The 22,956-nt window shown below is 43.5% G+C and overlaps 1 protein-coding gene across 8 annotated transcripts in view; it reads left to right on the forward strand.

Moving 5' to 3' along the window:
* The window catches only part of BACH2 (BTB domain and CNC homolog 2), a 188,664-nt gene that overhangs the window by 77,967 nt on the left and 87,741 nt on the right, over positions 1-22,956 (forward strand). For 6 of the 8 annotated variants that reach the window (XM_030489499.2, XM_030489495.2, XM_030489498.2 and 3 more), the window contains one exon: positions 8,188-8,296. The exons of 1 other annotated variant lie outside the window; for it this stretch is intronic. The gene's annotated coding sequence lies outside the window, so the exon portion shown is untranslated. The remainder of the gene's footprint in view (positions 1-8,187; positions 8,297-22,956) is intronic. One more of the 8 variants, XM_030489494.2, reaches the window with a different exon arrangement.

Consider the following 22,956-nt stretch of genomic DNA (forward strand, 5'->3'; position numbering starts at 1 on the left):
TCTCCTCCACAGTGATTTGGTACTAAGCAAGCCAAGCACTTGAGAAGATCCTTACCTTCACTTTGCAGACGGAGGGTGAACTGAATGCATGGGACCAAGTTGCTGAAGAAGTGTGACGCAAATGTTAGTTGGTGGGTTCTCATCTTGCAAATGTTAGTCGAGAGCCTTAATGCGGAATGGCCCTCCTTTCATGTGTCGATACACTGCTTTTCTCTTTCCAAACAGCAGTGCTGCTACCCACGAGAGACCTGGAAAGGTGAGTCCACCCAAGCAGTGAAGCTTGCAATTATGGCACTACTAAGGATGGTTTCAAGAGCTGATTTCTGATACTTTGATGTCCAGGGATTTGGAAGATCTGTGAAACCCTCAACCATGGTTTTAATGAAAGGATTTGGGTAGTGACACTAGAGCTATGTACATGTAGCTATTAAACAAAGAGAGCAAGTAGGTGGCACCTCTTTTACTACTACTTCTGCCACTTTCTGAGTTTAATGCATTAGTTTTAGGTAGTGCTCCTACCATACCACAATCTGCTGATAGTCACAGATGTTTGTTAACTGGCCCTGTGTGGGGAGCGATCAGATCAATAGGTGTTTAGTTGATAAGTTTCACTTGCTCATCTTGTTTTCTATTAATAACTGTGTGTTTTAATGCGATAAATATATTGTGCTATTCATCTGTCTATTTGGGGAGCTAATCCTGTTGTAGTAAGCATCTATTTCAGGAGCAGCCTAGACAAAGCACAACATGTTCAAGTGCTGGCCTCTGTTACTGTCTGTAGTGGGTTATATCGCTGGTATTAGTGTAATGTAGGAGTTCAGAAAGGAAAGATGTTATTTGCAGCATCAAGTCATTAAAAATATTCTGTACAGATTTTTCCAAAAGAATAAGCAGACCAAGCACACTGGGCCCCATGCCAGGGTATGTAATAGCCTTGCACAGCATCAGTTGAAGCTCCAGGCTGGATAAAAGGCAGCTTTTTATGGGTTTGTTGAGTATTCCTTTAAAAAAAATAAAACCCCGTTTGTGTACAGAAGTAGCAAATTAATTCAGTTCTATCAGAAAGTAGGTCAGTGACTGACCTCCCGATAGCATGAGGCAGCAGTTTCAAGCACAAGTGACAGCTCAGCAGCATGAACCCTCTGTGTCTCCAGGAAACTTGTTTTGACGAATGTAAACACGGTATATCCTGTATTCCTTTTACTTTTTTATTTTTTTGCTGCTGCATTAGAAACCGCAGACTGTCACTCTCCATCCCCTTTCTTCACCCCTTCTGGTCCCCAAAGGGAAATGCCTTGTAACATAGCTAATAATTTCTGCAAGGCTGCGTAATGAGTAAGGCGTTCCAGCAGGGCTGGGGTTTTTTTTGACAACCAAAGTTGAGCACTGTAAACCAGACTTGACTAAAATCCAAACCAAAGTCTTTCCAATAGTGAGGGAAATCACTGGGAAGACAGGAACCGGATTAATTTAGGATCCTTGTGTTCTGGTCTTGCTTTGCGCTGAATGAAATTTTTGCAGATTCCCACATGCCTCTTCAATGCTTTTTTGCCAATTGTGGCATCCCTGTTACTGAACAGACAGTGCTTTGAACACATCCTCACTGTGGCCCAGCAACTCCTGAAACTGGGTTGCTTTTGTAATTTTGGGGAAGTAATGAAGACTTGATAAAGAGGGTGATGGCTCCTTGAACACCCCATAAAAAAAATTGCCTCAGAGGACATGAGGAATATGTTCAAAGTGTCATTTTTGCCATGTGATAGATACAGCTCTAGAGCCCTTCAGCCATGTGTTGCCATTTAACTGAATTTTTAAGTTCGTTTGGAGCGTTGCACTACAGTAAAAGTTAAATGCTGGTTGCCTCCATCCAAAGTAGAGATTTTATTTGGGAAATGGGAATACATTTGTTAGAAACAAAATGCTTCTAGCCTTGATAAAGATTTGATCTGAATAGGCAAAAGTCAAGCAAGAATTCAAATTTATTTTACAAAACCAGCTATGAGAAGTTGGGGAAGAAGAAAGTCCTATTTCAGTGAATTACATGTTTCTGTGCTAATGCTATAAGTAATGCTGGCATTGATTGTTATGCACCATGCAGTGGGTGTAATGCTAAGGAAGTAAGGAAAAATATATTAGTGTATACAGTTAGAAAAAATGGTAAAGCAAAGGATGCCCACGTGTGTGAGTATGGTTGGGGTGGGGAGGGCAGGCAGTTCCCAATCTGCCTCCTGAGGGGTCCTTGCACTTCTTGTTGGTGGAGCGACAGAGGGAGAACATGGATGCTGGCTTTCAAGTGATTAAACTCTTCACAGGGCTTCCAAGCTGCATCTTCTTGAAAGGGCTGGAAGTGCAGGGGTGCTCCAGAGAGGCATGGACAAAGATCTAATGCCTTTTCTCACCATTTCAAGGTTATAGAGGTATCACTTCCTATTGCTCCCTCCCCTGCACTGGGAAGGGAGAGTCAGGAAGGGAATGACTTCTTTAAGACCTGGGCTTTGCTGAGCAAAGCTTGCTGTGCAAGATCCTTTCAGTTCAAGGCAATTTGAGCATTTCAGCCCCTTCTTAAGGTTTAAGAACCAGAACCATTTTTGAAGCACACCCCCCACCACCACCAAAAAGAAGTGGAAAGCTGCAAGGTTTCCCCCCCACCCCCAAACGCTCGCAGGAGATCCTGCCAGACTGTCCAGATAAGCTGCTTCCCTGTTTGCTGGTGGGTGGCAGATCTCTGTGTAACAGATATGATGTGGTGACCTTTGCAGCGACGTGAAGATGGGCGTAGAGAAGAGACAGGAAAATTGCCCACGGTGTAGTTAGTCATTGGTGCCACTTGCCTTGGGAGAGGAGAGGAACAGCTGCTCTTAAACCCCAGCAGCTCAAGCATTTGGGTTAGCCTCCTGTCCTTGCTGGTTGGAAGAGTGGTGCCTAGGGCACTCCATGCAGGCAGTGACTACCCAGTGCGTACTCGGTATATATATATTTGTGATGTAGATTTAGCCTTTTGTTTGTATGTGTGCATCATCAAGAGAGCTTCGTATGTTCCCGTTTGCTTTTGAAGTCTTGGTGAGGGCTTGCGGGGGCAAATGTCATCCTTATGGCTTTCTTCTAATGTCCTGCAAATGACAGCAGGAGGGAGTGCAGCTGTGGGATCGGCCAAGACTCTGCCATCCTCCCTGTGGTGAAACCTGATGGCAAAGCAGAGAGGTGTGATGCAAGAGATCCTTGGTCTGCATTTCGTCAGTGTTCTTCCTACACTGTGCCTGTCCTACCTTGGTTAGAGCAGGCACAAGCTCACATCAAGGGACTTGGCAAGAAAAACCCTTCTGCTTGTGGGTGGTTTCTTCACACTCACAAGTTGGATCCATCAGGAAAAAACTTGTACACAAGTAAAGAGGTACTTTTTCTCAAAAAAACCCCCAACACTAAACAAACGAACAAACAAACCCCACACCAGGAAACCCCAAGTCCCACTTTTTTCCTAATATTCTTCTTCATTGGGTTAGTGAGGATATCTGGGGATTTTTCCATTGCAAAGTAAGAATTGGGAAGATTAAGTTCATTGTGTTCCCTTCTATACAGCAAAGAAGTAAAAATGCATTTGGGCAGTTCTGATAACTTATGGTAAAACTTAAGATTTTACTAGTTTTCCTTCAAGGTGGGGAGGAAATTTAGTGTTGCCTTCTTGGTAGTTACACAGCTGAAGTTTTTGGCTTAATAGTTGAACAGTCTTTATTTCAACCTCATCAACTCTTGGACTGAATCCAGTAAAATAATGCATTTCATGTGATGCACTGAAAATATTTATAAATTTTTGTTATTTTGAGGGAGGGAGGTAGGAGTTGCCACTGGAGTGTTTTTCTAACTGTACAGCAATCTAAGCTAATTAAGCATGGATGATATCATTCCAGTCAGCAGCACAAGGTAATGTCTGTCCGGACTATAATGATGTAAATGTCCTTTGCTTCCATTAGATCTATCAGAGAGTAATGTATTTGTCAGAGTAACATCTCAAATGATGAAGAAATTCTGTACAGGGTGTGAGAGGTGCAAGTAAGTGAAGAGTCTATGAAATTTCATGTTTTGCGGGAGCTCTGTTTCATTTGAGTTTTGTAGAGAAATTACATGGATCACTCTTGCATCAGCGCAGGCATGAGGTGGGTAGATCGGTTCTGCAAAGGCGCAATGTTGCTTCTCCTCAGGACTTAGGAACCACTGGAAGCATCTCTTTGCATTTGCCAAGGTGAGTAGTTCCAGAGAGGACACCTTCAACACCCAAGCGGGGGTAAACACAGCATCCAGGAGCCTCAATTCTGAGTGGCAAGAGCCACTGGGGGAGCCTCAGGTCCTCGACAGGCCTTGCCCCGGAACCAGCATGGCTTCACTAAGGGGAAATCCTGTCTGACCAATTTGGTGGCCTTCTATGATGGGGCTGCAGAACTGATGGACAGGGGCAAAGCAGTTGACGTCATCTACCTGGACTCATGGAAAGAGTTTGACACTGTCCCGCATGACACCCTTGTCTCTAAACTGGAGAGACATCAATTTGATAGATGGACCACTTGGTGGATAAAGAATTGGCTGGATGACTGCACGCGAAGAGTTGTGGTCAGTGGCTCAATTGGACACCAGTAACAAGTGGTGTCCCTCAGGGATCGGTGTTGGGACCAGCCTTGTTCAATATCTTTGTCGGCAACATGGACAATAGGATTGATACACCCTGAGCAAGTTTGCCGACGACACCAAGCTGTGTGGTTCGATTGATACGCTGGAGGGAAGGGATGCCATCCAGAGGGACCTTGACACGCTTGTGAGGTGGGCCGATGCCAACCTTACGAAGTTTAACCAAGCCAAATGCAAGGTCCTACACGGGGGTCGGGGCAATCCCAGGCACAGCTACAGGTTGGGCGGAGAAGAGATTCAGAGCAGCCCTGCAGAGAAGGACTTGGGGGTGTTGGTTGATGAGAAACTTCACATGAGCTGGCTTCAGTGTGCACTTGCAGCCCAGAAAGCCAACCGTATCCTGGGCTGCATCAAAAGAAGCGTGACCAGCAGGTCGAAGGAGGTGATCCTGCCCCTCTACTCTGCTCTCCTGAGACCTCACTTGGAGTATTGTGTACAGTTCTGGTGTCTTCAACATAAAAAGGACATGGGGCTGTTGGAGCAAGTCCAGAGGAGAGCCACAAGGATGATAAGGAGGCTCAAGCACTTCCCATATGAAGCCAGGCTGAGAAAGTTGGGGCTGTTCAGCCTGGAGAAGAGAAGGCTGCGTGGAGACCTCATAGCAGCCTTCTAGTATCTGAAGGGGACCTACAAGGATGCTGGAGAGGGACTCTTCCTTAGGGACTGTAGTGGTAGGACAAAGGGTAATGGGTTCAAACTTAAACAGGGGAAGTTTAGATTAGATATAAGGAAGAAGTTCTTTACAGTGAGGGTGGTGAGGCACTGGAAGGGTTGCCCAAGGAAGTTGTGAATGCTCCATCCCTGGCAGTGTTCAAGGCCAGATTGGATGGAGTTTTGGGTGACATGGTTTAGTGTGTGGTGTCCCTGCCCGTGGCAGGGGGGTTGGAACAAGATGATCTTAAGGTCCTTTCCAACCCTAACTATTCTATGATTCTTTGTACAAGGTGTAAGAGTGGGCGGAAAAGAAAATCAATGCCTTGTATTGCCCAGTTAATTTCCTGAATGAATTTCCTCTGCATTCTTGTGTGGTGTGTGCACTGAGAAGTGGTAGAGCTTAGGGAGAGGTATTGGAGAACTGAGGTCCATATCACTGGTGCACAACATAAAGCAGTGGCTTTTAAGTGCTACTCATGAAGCCTATTTGGCAGGCTCTGAGATACTCATTTTGCAGTACTGTGCTTTGCTGCCCAGAACTATAGCTAGCATTTCAATTTCTGCTTGGGGTTGGGCCAAGCCTGACTCCCTTTCTCTCCTGTATTGGCAGTCTTCCTGTCCTGACCATCAACAACACTGGAGGTAAAACCTACTGACCACTTGGTTTGGTTGCTGGATTGCAGTCCCTGGCTTACATGGGTGTCTCTGCAGAAGTGCAGAGGAATTTAAACCTCAAAAGACAAGAAAAACAAAGATAACTTGAAGTTGTTGATACTTCAGCCAAATGGATGCCTTTGTTATCTCCTGCTGGTTTGGTTCTCTCAGTCCTTGGCTTTGTTTCTTTACCTTGATTTAGGCTAGTTTTGAGCTAATGTTTTAAGTTAGCATCATCACTGAAACACTGCTCCTTTCAGCTGACAACACCTTTGTGTCCATTACTGATTCCAGGCTTAAACTAGACAGATTATCCTGACCTGAGGAAGAAGAGGAGGAGTTAAAATTCAAGAGCTGCCACTTGTGGGCATGAGCACTGACTAGTGCTTACTATCTGGAAATCAATTATTTGGACCTTGTCTGATGAATGCTGCTGCTTTCCCCCACCCCTCCCATATAGAGCTGTACAGAAGAATCGAGAAATAAATGCGCTTGCTTAAGATAACGTTGTGTGACAGCTGAGAACAATTAAAACTCTTACTTGTAGCTATATTTTTTCCCCTTCCTTTCTACAGTAGGAGGTTGGTGTCTGCAGCTGTGAGTAGTTGATACAGGGCCTGATCTTATCTAGAACAAGTATCATGCAAGGTTATTTATTTTACAGCCTCTTCTCCTAGTTTTGCACAACACACAGATCTTGGTAGATGGGAAAGGATTTTTTTTTTTCCCCCTTACTAGAGTCTTTTTGGGAATAAACACACGCCTAACTGTAAGAGAAAAAACTTTCACAACCAAGCTTGTTTTGTGAAGCCCAAACATTTGTGAAGCTTACAAACCTTCAAACTTTGCATAATGTGCCCATCCCTGGTCTCAAACATGAGGTGGCAGAAGAGGGAAGTGTTACTTTTTTAAACCAACAACTTATGACTGTGTCAACACATGACAATTTGTCAAAGCTTGGTGTAGCGGTGCTGTAAATTAATTTTTAGCATCAGTTGTGAGTGGTAAACACTTTGTGCGGTGTGAACAGCTCTTAGTACAGTGTGAGTTGTAGCAGCTTGTGAGCTACCCTGAAAGAAAAAAACAAAGTGAAGGAGGGAAGGATAGAAGCTCGTTTACTAGTACAAAATGGATCTGAGTCTGCAAAAGCTCAACATGTGGTATTTTTTTTCACCTCTATACCAGGCATCTCAACCTTGAAAATTTGGAGTTTCCATTAATTATATAATCACCTGCAAAGTTGGGAAACCACAACTCTCCATCTCATGCACCAAGTAGTGCCTGATAGCAGGCAGGTTTCTCAGGCTCATAGCTAGGTGAAGTAGAGCCCTCTCTTTGCTTTGGGTTTTGCCTTTGCTTGCTTGTTTGCTTTAAAAGCAGAATGTGTCTGGCAAATGTGAGCATGCTCCTTTGTTGAGAAGTCTTCCATAAATGACATAAAATGTCTGGGAAAAAAAATAAGATGGCAGCCCAAAGAGAAATGATGGGGGCTGAGTGCTCTCTCTTCCTCGCTTGCCCCTTGCTGTTTCTCCTTGCCCACTCCAGCTGCTGTGGTGGGACTGGCAGTGACGGATCATACAGTAAGAGTTGACATGATGGAAGAAAATTATTTGGTACAAAAAGCCAGAGAATATGTATTGTAGAAAACAACTTTTCAGATACAAACCTATTTTAACCTGTCACTTTAGCAGAACAAGCAGTAATAACCTCCCAACCTAACAATGACTGTGAAGTTGAACATTAATTCACTCAGTTGTTCAATTGCTAACATGTCTACAACTTACAAGTGAACACCCACTCAAGAGGGAGTAAAAAGAAATTGGTGCCTGGAATTCCTGGCCTTGCTGAAATCACCTACATTTTTTGGCACCAACACCAGTATTTTGTCTTGCGTTTCCTGCAAGTGTTTTAAAGTAGAACTAGATGAGAAAAACAGCTGCGTGCATTTGTTTGCTGCTTTGATATGCTCGGCATGGGGCTTTTTACTCAAGCACAGTCACTCTCAACTTCAGCACCATCGGTAGGCTTTGACTGCGTCTTGGAGCTTGTTCCTGTAAGTGGGCAGCACACGTGAAGCTTGGCATGAGAACTGGTATCAAGTCTTGCTAAAGCTAGTTTTAAGCTGGTTATGATTTTAAAAAGAAAGATGACTTTATTTGCGTATTTGCTCACAAAGAATTTTGGTTTTATTTCCTTTTCTAGATATAACTGTAGGTGCTGCTTGTATGAAAGATCTGAGCCACACCATCCAGTAACCTGTCTAGAGCAGCAGCTGGCTTGCTTGGAAATCACTTCCAGGGCTGTGTTGTAAGTAAGTCTTTTTGTAAAAGCAGCATCAAATGGTTTATTCAGTTTTGGGTTGTTCTTTAGACATTTTGATCTTTATGATTTCATAGTTTTACTCTAACGTAGTAGACAGTAGCAATGCATGTGGGAACACAAGCATTCTCATAGCATAGAGCTAAAGCACTTGAAAGGCTCTTTAATGACTTGCTCTAAAACTCCCCAGCACACTACCTGAACACCTCTGAGAACAGGTGGCTACATGTAAGCCCAGAACAAAAACTGGCAAAATACGTATTGATCTATTTTGTCATTCACTCTGTGCCATACATGGTTTTTGAGTGTTCATCCCAGCCTGCATTTTTGCACTTCAGCATTTTAGCTATGCTGATATAGCCCTGCTAGGGCAAATACTTTGCAGAGGTTTTCATAAACTATGATCTGCCTAACTCAATTTGAAATAGTCCATGAATAGCTGCCCTAACTGATCCAAAAAAAGCACTGGTTTGTCTTGTTGGTCAGGCTGTGGGTATAGCTAGGGAACTTCACTAGGTTGTGAACAGCAGTGACTTTGGTCAGCTGCATCTATCTCCATGATGAGTCAGTGTTGTTGAAAAAGACCCCATTTCAGGTTACAAGCCAATTTCATTGAGTATGGCATGTAAGAACATATTTGCGCTTAAAATGAGTAACATCATCCTAGAAAACTTTGAGATGTACACCAAGACAACCTTATGTCATTTATACGGTTTCTTTTGAAAGCATAATCCATTTGAGGATGTTTGTGACCTAAAATTTTATAACTTCTATTTCTTTCTATATTGCCATCAGTTTTCTTTTGCTGATGATGCAGGCTGTAAGAAGTATGATATGAGAAGTATTTACGACTTAAGTGCATTTCCCTTGAAATGGCCTCTAATAATACGGTCTCTTCAGAGAGCAAGGGTGGGAGAGTTAGTGACTTAGGGCTCAAATCTCTCAGTTAAACGTATTATACAGGCTGCTCACACCCCTTGGCACCTTGCAAAATATTCCTTATTGGTTACATTTGCTGTACGTAAACCAGTTTAAAAAAACCCCACATATATATATATATGCTAATCCCATCACCAAGTCCTTCAAACCCAATGGTAGAGCAGTTGAGTCAGTCTTTTGGAATAGGTTTCTTGTTTGCGGATCCTTGTTCTGTGTGGTCAGCTGACACACCTGGGTCACTCTCCAGGTGAGTTTGTTCTGGACAAACATCCTTGGCTCAGCTCTGCCAGCAGTTATCTGCCAGATGCAGATAATGCACTGCATTATCTGCACTGACTGACATTTTGTCTTTGCTCTGTGCCTGCTGGACCTGTCTGGGTAGATGTGAATGACATCAAAAAAGGACCTATTTGCTGTCAGTGATGGACACCTCAGCTATGGCAGATGGGCAGAGAACAAGTGAGGGAATTGCTTGGGGGAAATTAGGACTTAGAAAAGTCTTCAAGTTCTAAGTTGAAAGTTAGTTCTGAGAAGTTCTAAGAAAGTTTTATAATTAAAAATTTAGAATGAGACAAAACAGGGTTTTTTCAGCATTCTGCCTGTAAATGGTCTGTCTGCTTCTGGAATGTATATCCTGACCCAAGCCGCCATTGCTTTCATAGAATCGTTTAGGTTGGAAAAGAACTTTGAGATCATTGAGTCCAATCATGAACCTAACACTGCCCGCACCACAACTAAGCCATGTCCCTTAGTGCCATATCTACACATCTTTTAAATATCTCTAGGGATTGGTGACTCCACCGCTTCCCTGGGCAGCCTGTTCCAATGTTTGGTAATCCTTTCAGTGAAGACATTTTGGCTAATATCCAATCCAAACTTCCTGTGGTGCAACTTGAGGCCATTTCCTCTTGTACTATCACTTGTTTCTTAGGAGAGGAGACCGACCCCCACCTCACTACGACCTCCTTTCAGGTAGTTGTAGAGAGCAATAAGGCCCTCCATCAGCCTTCTGCAGACTGAACAACCCCAGTTCCTCCAGCTGTTCCTCATCAGACTTGTGCTCTAGACCCTTCACCAGCTTCATTGCTCTTCTCTGGACATGCTCCAGCACCACAATGTCTTTCTTGTAGGGAGGGGCCCAGAACCGAACACAGTATTCTAGGTGTGACGTCACTGCCAAGTACAGGGCAGTGATCACATCCCTAGCCCTGCCGGTCACACTTTCGGTGCAGGAGGCAGGAGCCTGGCTCCTCCAGGGCTGATGAGTGCTTCTGGTCCTTTCTCGCATGGTGCCCCTCTGTTGCCTGGCCTGGTCTGGCACCACTGTGGAGTTGCCTGTAAGCCTTGCAGCTGTTTCAAGGGGAACTACTTGCTTTATTGCTGTTAGTACTGGATTTAAATCCGGTTTATATTATGGTGTTTGAATCACTGTGGCACGAGGAGCTGTGCGTTGATTTAATTTGCCCTAAGGTAGTTGCTACTTACGTGGTAGAGCAGGTTCGGACCTGGTTTTGTGGGGCACATGCTGCTGAGACCATCTCTGTTATACTAGTTACTTGAAGGGTTCACTATTCCAGCATGGTTTTCTGCCTCGTATCCTTCCAATTTAACTGTATTAGTCTGTTTAATGGTGCCAGAAGGCCACATATTGGCTCTCTGTGAAGTCTCAAACAGTAGATGCATGCTTTTAAATAGTTAAATAAATATTAATTACGATTCACAAATAGTTTTTTCCCCAGCTATTAAGTAATATCAAACACTGAATTTTTCAATCAATAATTGTATGTCCAGCTGCTGAGTGGGACCAAGTATTCAATATTTTCAGAGGGTTGTTTTTGCAGCTGCTCAGCTGCTTTAAGTGTAAAAGTCTTATGTTATTTTGTAGGGCTTGACAACCTTGGATGCACAGTGGGCGCAAGTTACTGAAAACCTGTGGTGGAAGTGGAATGATGTCAGTCCTCTGATGTACCTTGGTTAGCTGTGGATAGTTTGGGCTGCATCCAGATAAGCTGAAAATATCATATTGGGCTTTTGATAGCTTGTGGGTTTGCAGCATTTTCTTTCTCACTGCATTAGTTATTATTACACAGGTGGAAATTAGCTGTTTTTTCCCTCTCAAGATCTCGAGATCTTTTGTAAGGGATTCAGCCAGTGTGAAATATTTTATGAAGTAATAGTTCAACTTGTTGCACCTCCTTTCAAATAGTATAATGCCACAGAATTTTGCCTTAGAAATACATATTATGTGCCTTTCACTGGAAGATCTTAAGACATTTTCAAATATCAATTAAACCGCAGACCATTATGGTAATGAAAGAGACAATGTTCTCACTGCTGTGAAGACTACCCTGGCTGTGAGCACATTGCTACGGTTTGCCCAGTGATTCATTAGCTGAACCAGTAAAACATTCTAGGCTGTCTGATGCAGTGGCTTACTGGTAGCTGTTCTTCAGCCGATTGCTCATTTTGATGTCATACATAGCAGCATCAGAGCATTTACTTCAGAACTTAACTTACCTTTTTTGTGCATCTGCTTTCTCTGGTTTTCCCACCCGATCTGCTCTGCTGCCTTACAACACTGATGTTTGCATAAGCAGTTGCTGTAATTCTTTGAAGCTGTGAATAAGACGTCTCCTACTAAATATCACTGCTGTGCTTTGATGAAGCCATAGTTGTGAGTGCAGGGTGCACAAACAAAGGACACTTAACACTGAGAGCTAGAGAGAGGCTGATGTTGGTAGTGAGAAGTCCAAATCGTGAAGGTTAAATTCTGTTTAATGTTCAGTTGTGTTGTTTTTCTAAACCAAAACAAAAAAGAAGCAGAATAAAAAGCTTCCACAAAGCAGAAGTGTGAGTGAAATGAAACGTAGTGGCTAGACAAATGAAAAAAAAACAACCCACATTCATTAGGAAACCCACCAAACTTAAATTTCAGAGCCTCAGTAGAAGAGGTGATCCGTGAGCCACCCAGCTTGGACTGGGCATCCAACTGGAACTCATGGTCTGGGTTCAGTTCCCCACCTCAGTCACAGGTTTCCTGTGCGTTTTCAGGCAACCTCCTTCTTCTGCCCCATGACCAACTTCCTCATTCGCGCGGCGGTGATGATCCTCCTCCCATCCATTGTGAGGTTGAAGCCTACTGATGCTGCGAAAGATGTGGATGTTGTGACGGGGAGAGCCACCCCAGGGACTACAGTGAGAGGGATGCATTTCCTCACAGGGGATAATCATCCATGCTTGCTTGCATTTCAGTGTTCAAGAGTAGAGGAAACGATTTCCAGATCTAAAGGGTTGTTTTTTTTCTTTCCAAGTCTTTCAGGCCTATTTCTCATGGAGTTTGGCTGCCCTGGTGCAGCAGCAGGCATTTGGAGTATTCCCTGTCTCTCGCCTTGCTCTCAGTCTGTCTACTTATGGCTTTGAGTCATTCCTGTCTGCTCAACACACACGACCCACACAAACCCAACGGGATTGGAAACACAGCTCCTGTCATCTCCTGAGTTACGTGGAGATCTCTTGACATTTAAATAAAGTTGTGTGTGAGAAATAAACCAAAGAATGCTTGAGCTGGTCAGAAGGTTACCAAAGACGTCCCTAGCAGTTGAAGAAGGTGATACTGGGGAGTGAGCCGTCACCTTGCCAGCTCTTGGCAAGGTGTGCACTGGCACAGTGTTGCTGCACCTGCTGAGGGTGGCCTTCAGCCCCTCTGCTCCTCCATTCAGCCCCTGATATGCAGATACTCATTTAAGAGATTTTTATATGAATCTCACCCAGTGATGATGCAAATTCTGAGTAAGCAACCAGAAATGACAGGTGACGTGCCTTTTGATGTGTCCTTTTATCTCCTGTGGGTTGATAGTTAAATTTTTCTCACCCCTTACAGGAAATATTTTTCTCTGGGAAGAGGGTGTGCAGCCCCATGCACTCTTTTTCTTCTCCAAACATTAGTAATGCTCTTCTCCAGCCTGCTTCTCACTTGGAGAGACACAGTGCAGCTCCAGGTTGACTGTTGCATCTAGCCCAAACCCCTGACAACTTTTAATTACAGGAAAAGCAATGTCTCTTCCCTTCCAAGGCTGGTTAGCTCAGTGTCCCCTGCCACAAGATGGTTTGAGGCATGGTGCTGCTGACACTGGATGTCCCCTCTCTGCCTGCGATGGTTGTCCTTTTTCCCAGCTGGTAAAACTGGGAATTCAGTCTGCTTATATTTCTAAAGGACTGGTACCTGAAAATATGGCAACCACTCAGTTGCTGTTTCAACCCTGTGCCCAAGCTACAAGTAACGAGTTATTGAGCTAATTTAGTTTTATACTGAAGAAGTGATTTTCCTCCTGCAAATCAGGAAGGCTATTTAACGCAGTGTAATTGACTTTAGCTGTAAGATTCAATATACTTACCTAGGATTATGGTTCAATAAAATCTAATTGTGCTGAGAGCAACAGGAATTGTAGAAACAGCTAGGGACTGTTTTCCACCTTTCCTGTGGACAAGCTGAGTTGGATGTCTCCTGATCCTTATGGTTACGCTGCTGCTTGCTCTGCACCTTGGCAGAGGCAGCTTGAGATGGCACTGTCTGGCATAGGCAGGTGAAGCCAAGCAGCTGAAATGATGAGTAGCCTTCTTCAGTCAGTTTTACATGAGTGACTCTCATTTCGGCGTGCTCTGGCGGTGTCAGGCTGGGGGCACGGGAAGTAGGCTGTGTCTGGTTTCATTATGATGGTGATAATAATAGGATCCATAGGGTATATGAGATTAAAAGCCCTATAACATCACAGGCTAAATTGTGTACAGAGAACAAAACCTGAAATCAGTTCAGTGCCTAAACATCCTTTTGTCTTGCCTCACCTGCTGTAGAAATAAATACAGGAAAACAAATATTTATTCATAATTTCCTCTTACTATTTACCAAATAGGAAGCTGTGTTAAGCCAATTTCTACATAGAAACATTTGCTAGCCATTGCGGATTGGCTTTTGTAAGTGTGTGGTATGATTTCGGAGAGCCTTTTTGCCCAAGTATTCCTTAATGAGTTTTTCATCAACCACTTTAACAAATGGGAAAGCATTAGATTTAATTTTTTGCTTGTAGAGCTTCAGGGAATCGCATAGACTTTTTCAGTGCAACAAGGACACTGGCACAGGTAATAAGTAAGTTGGGATGATGCTGAACAAGACAGTGTGCTGAGTGTCCTCGTCATACACTGAGGCACACACTTTGTTAGTCTTTCTTCACTGGGATACATCCCAAACCACAACCGTTGATCCAAGTGTGAGCTTATGTCATTAGGATTTGCTTACCTACCACCATGATTATTTTCTCGGTTATTTCTTCCAAGTATTAATTATCCTGTTGCAAGCAGGAAAGGAAAAATACACTTTCAGATCAAACTAATGGCTTTGGCTGGTTTTGGTACACTGACTTCATAGGCAATAAAATATGTAACGTTTTTGGTACAGCATGTGCTGTACTAATCATTCTTGATGTAACTGCCTATTTTTTTACATCATTTTAAACAAATGCCAGGACTACAGAGAATAATAAAACAAGAAAATCAAGGCAGAACAGGGAGGTGTTGTGGTATGGGTTAAAAACAAACCAAAACAAAAAAACCTAAAAGCCATGAGAATTGGAAAGATAGGCTATTTCACATGGTAAAATTAAACTGTAATTACTGGGTGCAGAGAACATTTTTCTTACAGGACCAAGCAGTGAGTGTGGATCATGCCGGACATCCCTGAAGCTGACATAGCCACAGTTTAAGAGCAGAGAAGGGAGCTTGCTAAGAAAATCTTTCTTTTTTTCTGGTTATTGTTGGCTTTGATTCTGGCCTAGTGCTTGCTGGTTCTTACTAGTGCTTTGGATGATAGTTAACTGGGATGGTGACAATACTGATATTAAACGTCTGTTTTCAGGTGGCATGAAACTAAAGAAGAAATTCGTGTAGTGCCTAAGTTTTCTGTTTGAGTTGACCTGTTAGGGAGAACTAGACAGACAGTTAAAATAGAATCTTTGCTGGCTTAGTTAACTTTCTTTATGATGTGATGAACCCTGTTTTGCTTTGTTTCCCATACCTTTTTTCATCATGACGTTCAAGAGTTCATGAAAAATTAAGTAAAAAACAAATACAAGTGGCACTTCAAATTTTGCCCACTTAGCTTGCAGCTAAAACACTAATGTACGTTTTGTACATGACCTGCAGGTACACAACTCCAGACGGCAAATGGTTTGTTAGTATTGGCAATGCTCTCATGAAGCCAAATACGATTCTTTTGCTTGCTGGCTTGAGAGTGCAAAGTGCTTTTAATTCCCATTCAATTTTTCTCTGCTTCCTCTTTCTTGGTGTTGCCAGCCTTGTACCTTGGAATAATAAAACTTCAAAGAGTTTATGAAAGTCACAGTTGAAAGTATGTGTTATTGTAGGTCAGGCAGATAAAACCAGCACTAACTAGGCACAGTCTCTTCTCAAAACTGGCCAAAATAGTATTTCTCCTCACATTTTGGGAGTGTGGCTGTCCACGTCTCCCTAAAACAGCTGAAGCAGGTAAAAGTGTTGTTCAGAAAAATACAAGAACCTCCTCAAAATGTTGCAGGTTCGATGATACTCATTGGATTCTATGCTATATGCTTTTGTACTTAATTTCTAAATCACGGTTGAGATTATGTCTTGTTTAGTATTGTCATAGGTTTGTTTTGTAACTGTAGGTCTGCAGTTGTTTCTGATTTCAAAAGAGCTATGTAAACTGCTTGCATGAAGACTTCTGTCACTGAAAAGCAAGACTTTAATTTAAATCCACTTCTGCCCCATTTGAAGGAGACACAGTATAATATTTTGCAAATACTTCTAAGTATTAGTTTCATGTCCAAGTATCTACCTCAGGGAAATAAAATCTAATGTCACCTTCAGCACTAATAATTTTCTTCTTTATGCTTTTTGTTTTATCATTTCTTCTCCTCCACTGCATTGGATTTTGTCTGTCCTTTTATTTTAAACTCTATCATTGTATCACTGTCAGTATTCAGTGTTTAGATGAGTCCTTCTCCATCTTCTCCAAAGTATATTGAAGTTCTCCTATCTTCATGCCTTGTTTTTAAGCATTGTTAGCATGCTGTGTAATCCATGAGTTACTGGTATAAGCTGAGAGTTGTGCCTCCATCAGCACTGCAGATGTACTCCAGCTGCTCCTGGGCATTCAGTCTGTGGCGTCAGGCTGGCATTACCACCAGGCAGAACCAAAACTTGGGCATCACATCAGCTCCACAGTACAGGCAATTTTGGTCTACAGAAAACGGCTGATGTAGACATGGCCATTCATTTCTCACCCATCCAGGGACATAGTTCTAATAAGACCATGTATCCACTGTTAAATGTTTCAAATACTGACCCCTTAATCTGTAAATTTATGGGTCCATTTAACAGTCCCAGCCCTGGGTGGTACCCACTGAGCCTGGTGCTGGTTGCCCCAGTCATCTCTCCATTTTCATGCCAATGGCATAGCCTAATGCTCTTTCTGTTAAACTCTTAACCTGTTTCTCCCTTTGATTTATATTTTTATTTTTTCTTTCCTCTCCTAATGATGTTGCTATTCCAGGGCAGATTCCCTGTCAGAAGACCCGCGGTACGGCTGTCTAGCATCACCCTTATCCTAATAGTAGCAACCACCCTGTTTTGTGTCACCTTTTCTTCAGAAAATTCCACTAGAGGCAGTTGCAGCCTCACTTGATCTTTCTCTGTTTAGAAGATGTGAAAATACTTAATGAATCGTTTTGGGGAGGTGTGATCTGAAGAATGTGGACGTGTGGGAGCATTTGTTGAAAGCATCAGGAGGGGAATCACGCCGTTACCCAAATACCAGTGTCAAAAGGTGGGAAATCGGCATGCTCTGAAGTTTCATTGAACGCTGTTTCTTCTCCTATCTGTCTCTTCCTAGAAGGTACTTCATTTTGGAAAAGCACAGGAAGAGGGGAGAAAAGCAGCTTTTATGTTCCCAGGATTTCCTTTGGGAGAGAGATCGATCCCTCAGGGGAAGGAGGGAACTCTTCTGATAATCTTCGCAGCATTTAATCCCAAGAAAATGAAATAAAATCAATGCTTCCACTGAGAGTTGGCAGTGTATTTTTTCCATAACAAGACCTGGTTTTAGTTTCTTTGTAGTACAGTCTGATTCAGACTGATTCAGACTGTACCGAGTTGTCTGAGGAGAGCAAAATCTGTTTTTGACAGATGTTTCCCATGATCTGGCAAATACAAACACTCCTGCGAGATGACAGGCAGCTTGTTTACATAAGAAATCTACTTTTTTAAACAACAACAAGAAAAAAAAAGACCAACAAAAAAACCACAAACACAAAGCAACATTCGGATCAGTCATTCTGATCAAGGCAGTGTCAATTATTAGGCTGTAAAGGGAACTGATGACTCAACTTAGGCACAGCACTGCAGCGATCTCCGATTTTCGGTTTCATAACAGATTCTTTTCAGGAATGCTTTTCATTCATACCTGACGTTTAAACGTGTCTCTGGGAGCGTGCATCATTGTGTGATCGGGATGCAAGAGACCAGTGTCAGCATGTTCCGAGAAGGTGTCCAGAATCTGGGAGGCATCCCTGTACCTCGGTGGGACACCAGGTGGGAGAGGGATCCTCTGACCCACCTCATCGCGCACACAGGCTGTACGCGCACACCACCGGTGTTGTCAGCCACCACGTTAAATTGATAGATAAATTCACATCAACAAAATTGGAAAGCACTTTGATTCAGAAAGCGAAATGTTTTCATCAGATCCCGTGCTCAGTAATTCCAGCAAGCGCACTTGTTAAAACGGGTGAGTCAGAAATGGAAATGCAAAGTATTTCTCTGAACGGTGGCCGGAAATTAGCTCTGAAAACTGAAACAAAGCCCAGACCGCAGTTTTATCTATTTACTTAACAATTCTAGATCTGCGAAAATCCCTTTGTCTTTGGGAGACATTTTCATTCCTCTCTTGCACTTCTGGTGTGATCTTTAGGTTGGATGATCAACCATGTCAGGACTGTCTTGACATGTCTTAATTTTTTGGTTTAAAAAAATGAGTTCCCTATAGGTGGCTTCATTGCCTGTGGCGCTGCCTGATTCTGTCACGGCATGTGGTAAAAGTTGGTGGAAGTATTAGGTAGCATGGGGTGCTGTAATATTTGAGGTCGATTATACTGAGGAGGAAGTCCAGGAGAATTGAGTGGCGTCACTCAGCTGCTTATTACCCAGTGCATAGGTTTGATATTTATACAGCATATGGGGCTATATGACTGCTCTGGCACCCTACGCTCATTAGTTTGGAGCTGGCTGCTCCCTAGCTTGGCATGGAGAGGCTGTGCTGGTGACAGCCCCTTGGTTTATAAGGACGTAGCCCCATAGTCTGTGGAATGAGAGCATAGAGGGTCATGAGTGTTTTGGTGCTAATAGAGGTGGTCTTGTTGAAAAAAAAACTTAAAAATCAGCATATTGGGTAATAGATAGCAGCGTTCTGGTTCTCATCCTGCACCCAAGGTGTTGCTACTTTCTTCTTTACTGGACTCTGGACACATGCTGCTCATCCTTGAAAGTGAGTGGATGCTTTAGGCCCATTGCACGGCCCTGGACAATGTAGGGACTGCTTTCCTGGCAGCCGCTACATGGTCTGAGGCTCACAAGTGTAAATCACCATGGAGGTGTACAAAGTAGTGTACGTGTTTAAGGGACTTGGAATTCCCATGGCAAGTCTGGTGAAGTAGTGCTTGTTTGAAAGATAAGACAGTCTGGGTGATTTTTCTTAATTGCTGTTTACCTAAATAAATACTGCATATTCATGGCTTTAACTAAAGTAAGTCGTGTTGAAATGTTTACCTCTCCTGAGGATAATTATTAAGGGTGGGGTGTGGGGTGCAGCAATTAATAGTAAAACATTTAGACAAGATTACAGAACGTTCTGATTGGAATAGTAAACATTATGCTAGAAATAAAAGCAAATACACAGAGCTGTCTTGGATTAAAAAAAACAAATACTATGCTATCCAAAGAAATGCACTGAACAGAAGCAGTTCAGGCGAAGGGACTATGGTTTTGGAGCTCTTCAGGATCACAAGGTTTCTTCAGTGTAAAGTTAATTGGCAGGTTCTCTCTCAGTTCCAATTCAGAAGAAAAAACGACACAAGTACTGACATCCACACAGGCTGGTGTGGCAGCTGTAATACCCATCAGCACCACTTTGAGGCTGGTGTGCATTGATTTTTAAACTGAGCAACAGAAGGTTTTTCACCTGTTTATATCAGTAGTAAACAAAACCTTCATTTGTGTTGTGAAGCACACACCTCTCATTTTGTACAGTCCTTCGAATGAAATTCGTTGCTCAGCTGAGAGCTTGAAATTTGGACCCATGTCTTTTGGCTACAGTTCCTTATCTGGTTAATCAGCTCAAAGCCAGCCAGTGATGTGTTCAAAGATTTCTGTGACAGCTGCATACAATTATGCTGAATGTTTGAAAAAAACCCCATAATTGTAGTTTGGTGCAGTAAATACAGATTGGTCATTCAGTTTAACGTATGGTAGCAAGATAACTGAGCCTTGGACAAGAGAGCTGCTGCTTAACCCCATGCAGATGAAGCTTGAGCAGGTGGTGGAGCTGGTCCGCCCCATAACCTTAACCTGCCTCCAGCTCTTTTGGAGCAGCAAAGGAGTGCAGTTGAGCAATGCGGTGTATCTGCCCTTTTGCACTGGGTTGGAGATGAAAAAGAGAATAGAAGATGGGCAGAAAGTAGTTAGGAGCACCAAGGCAGTCTGTGGGGACTATAGTCCTGGAGGTCCTACTGCAAATGGGTTGGGCTCTCCTTGCTCACCGAGGTGTCTCTCGGCCAGTTGTAGAGCAGCAAGCTTCTGTCCTCTCTGGGCCATTCTCTAAGTCAGACATCTTTGGGGGATGAAGGCTTCCAGACCTTCTCCTCTAGACCAAATTGGTCTCTTCTAAGGTAGCATCAGAAGTGTTGGGGGCGCTCGCCAGCACCTAATATGCCCGGTGTGCTGTGGCACGTGTCCCCTGGATACCTTCTCATCTAGAAACCGAAAAGAGGCTTTTCTGTGACTGGAACTGCGGTCTGTCTATTAGATGTGGTAGAGTCTTTGCTCATGTCTGTAGCTAGTGGAAGTCACTGGCTGTGCTCAGAAGCAGAGCGAGATGTCGAGGAATGAGTGCTGGCGGATGGGCTGCCTTATTCCCAGCACAGGTGGTGGGAACACCCGATTGACTTTAGGCCTTGAGACGCAGCTCCGCAGCTGCTTCTGGCTAAGGAGTTTCCTCGACCACATTTTCTTTCTCTGCTTTGGTGGGTCAGCCTTTTTCCCTGACTGAACTGCCTGCTCTGCAGGATCTATGAGTGGTGCCTGTACCCGAGGAGACAAGGGTGCTAATGGTGGGAGAAGGTGTCCTGTTGGTCCATCTTCCCTGTAGCAGACCGGAGGTGATTTGATAAAGGTGGTGCATTTCCCCCATCAAAAAAATCTTTCTGGGTTCATCTCAGAGAGATTTATGTGGAGCAGAAATACCCATTTCTACCTTTCTGTAGTAAGGTTTTCTGGCAGTTTCAACCACACGCCTCCTAGTGAAGCCAGGGGCAGCAGGGCAGACAGAGCCTTGCGTGGTGTTTTGCAGGTTGAGAAGGCGCTGCACAGCACAGTAAACCCGATATCAGCTCAGCTAATTATCTGTGTATAAAAATTCCCCTGCCTGACGTTTTGCCGGTAGAGGCTCTCTGGTAAGATTTATGACTTTGGCGAAAATGAAGTACCATTTCCTTTTTCTCAGCATTACTGTGCGTGGCCTCTCTGGCTTTTCTTTTTAAACAGACTTGAGTTCACCCAACAGGGAACATATTTTTGAAGCTCTTTCCCATCAGGATTCTGCCTTTCTCTTTTTCTATTTCTTAAAATCAGTGAAGATAACACACAAAACATGTTTAGGTCTTTTGACTTTCTCGTGCTTGGTGTGAGGGTGAAGACGGAGAAGCTAAGAGGCAGCTCCTGCACATGAGATGCAGCGTTGGCCAACACTCAGCCCCACCACAGCTTGTGCAGACTCATGGTAGATGGGCTCTCTCTTCATAGTCAATGTACAATTGTCGCATACATCATTTATATGAGCTAAAGGATAATACCTGCTCTTGTGTTGCTTGCTTGTGTCCTCATTTCACTGGCTAATGAAAATGAGACCATTGACTGAACTTTCTGAACTTGCATATGCATCACTGACCTTACTCTGATCTGAAATCACCTGAAAATTAGTTTGTCTGATGCTGTAAGATGTCGGGGGTTTTTCCTGAGTACATAGGAAAAAAGGGAGCAATGTTGAGCTGCTGCCATGTCTCCCAGTCGCAGTTAGACATAGTTATTTTTGTATTAGAGCTTGGAGGAAAACCGGTAAAGATGCCAGATAAACCTTCCCAAAACAAACATTTGTGTTAATACTTAAATATTGTTCATCTTTCACAGCATTTACTTATCTGTTTCCCACATGCTGAACCTTATGGGGAGTTTTTGTGGTTGACTGTGGCCCGTTCTTTCATTCTGTATTAACTGTTTTCTTGATTTGCATTTTTAAAAAGAAATCAGCAGTAAAAGTCTGACTGTGATAATTGTTCAAAGTGGGAATATCCTTTCAGCAGGGCATTCATGCATTCTTGTGGTTCACATGTGTTGGGCAGGAGTCCGAGAGCCTGAACCCAGTGAGCTGCTTCATTGCATGCTGCCCTGGGAAGCATCCTTACTCAAGAGACCCAGCACTGACTAGTCCAGTATTGTCTTCTGAGATGCCAGGCTCAGGAACAGCAATTTCATCCTCATCACTGAACCATCTTATATTCTCCAGTTTGCATGTGTATTAACCAGAATTTCCAGCCCTTAAGGAGAAATAAGATATCTGAATTTTCATCAGATCTGACACAAAGTATTAGGCTGTGACTTTGCTTTGTATTGGTTTTACTGTGTGGCGCACACTCATCTTGTGTCATTTGATAACGTTCCTTTTACACCTAACCATTCCTTCATGAGTCATACCACCAAGATAAACTATTTTCAACGGTTGAGTATATTCCAATGATAAAGTCATTCAGATTTTACATAAAAAGATTTGCGAGTTCCTGTGGTGATGTTCTTGAACTACAGTCTCCCACTTCTCCTAGCCCAACATGGTTGATGTGTCAGAGTTAACTGCAACCAGAGGACAAGAGGGGGTGGAAAATTCCCCCCATGCCTATGCCTCAGCAACTCTGCGGGTTTTCCATTTAAGACCAGTTAGTGCTGTTAAGTGTAGCTGGGGAAAATCCAGTTGCAGACACTGGAGTGCTTCCCTGGTCATTGCAGGATGGCAGCAGCTGCCTTCCCCTTCAGTCAGTCAGCGGTGGTGATCTTGCTGCTTCTCCTGATGACTTCAGTCATGGTTTCTGGACAGACTGATTCCTGATTATCTGAAGAAATGGCCCATTCTCATCTCCACTGACTGCTGACACAGGTCACCCAGATAGGGACACACTGCAGAGCCGGGCCCTGTGATCCTGGGTGGGTACCTCCCTGCATCTGGTCCACACCTCCCTGGTTGTGGTGGTTTCCTGCATCCCACCCCTGGGTACTACGGAAGAAGCTTCTGTCCCCTTCAGACTCCTGGTTTTGGCTGCTTCTGACCAAACAGTCCATGCGAGCTTATGAGAAGTGATGGAT

The sequence above is a fragment of the Strigops habroptila genome, chromosome 6 (genome assembly GCF_004027225.2).
Source record: "Strigops habroptila isolate Jane chromosome 6, bStrHab1.2.pri, whole genome shotgun sequence".
Lineage (NCBI taxonomy): Eukaryota > Metazoa > Chordata > Aves > Psittaciformes > Psittacidae > Strigops > Strigops habroptila.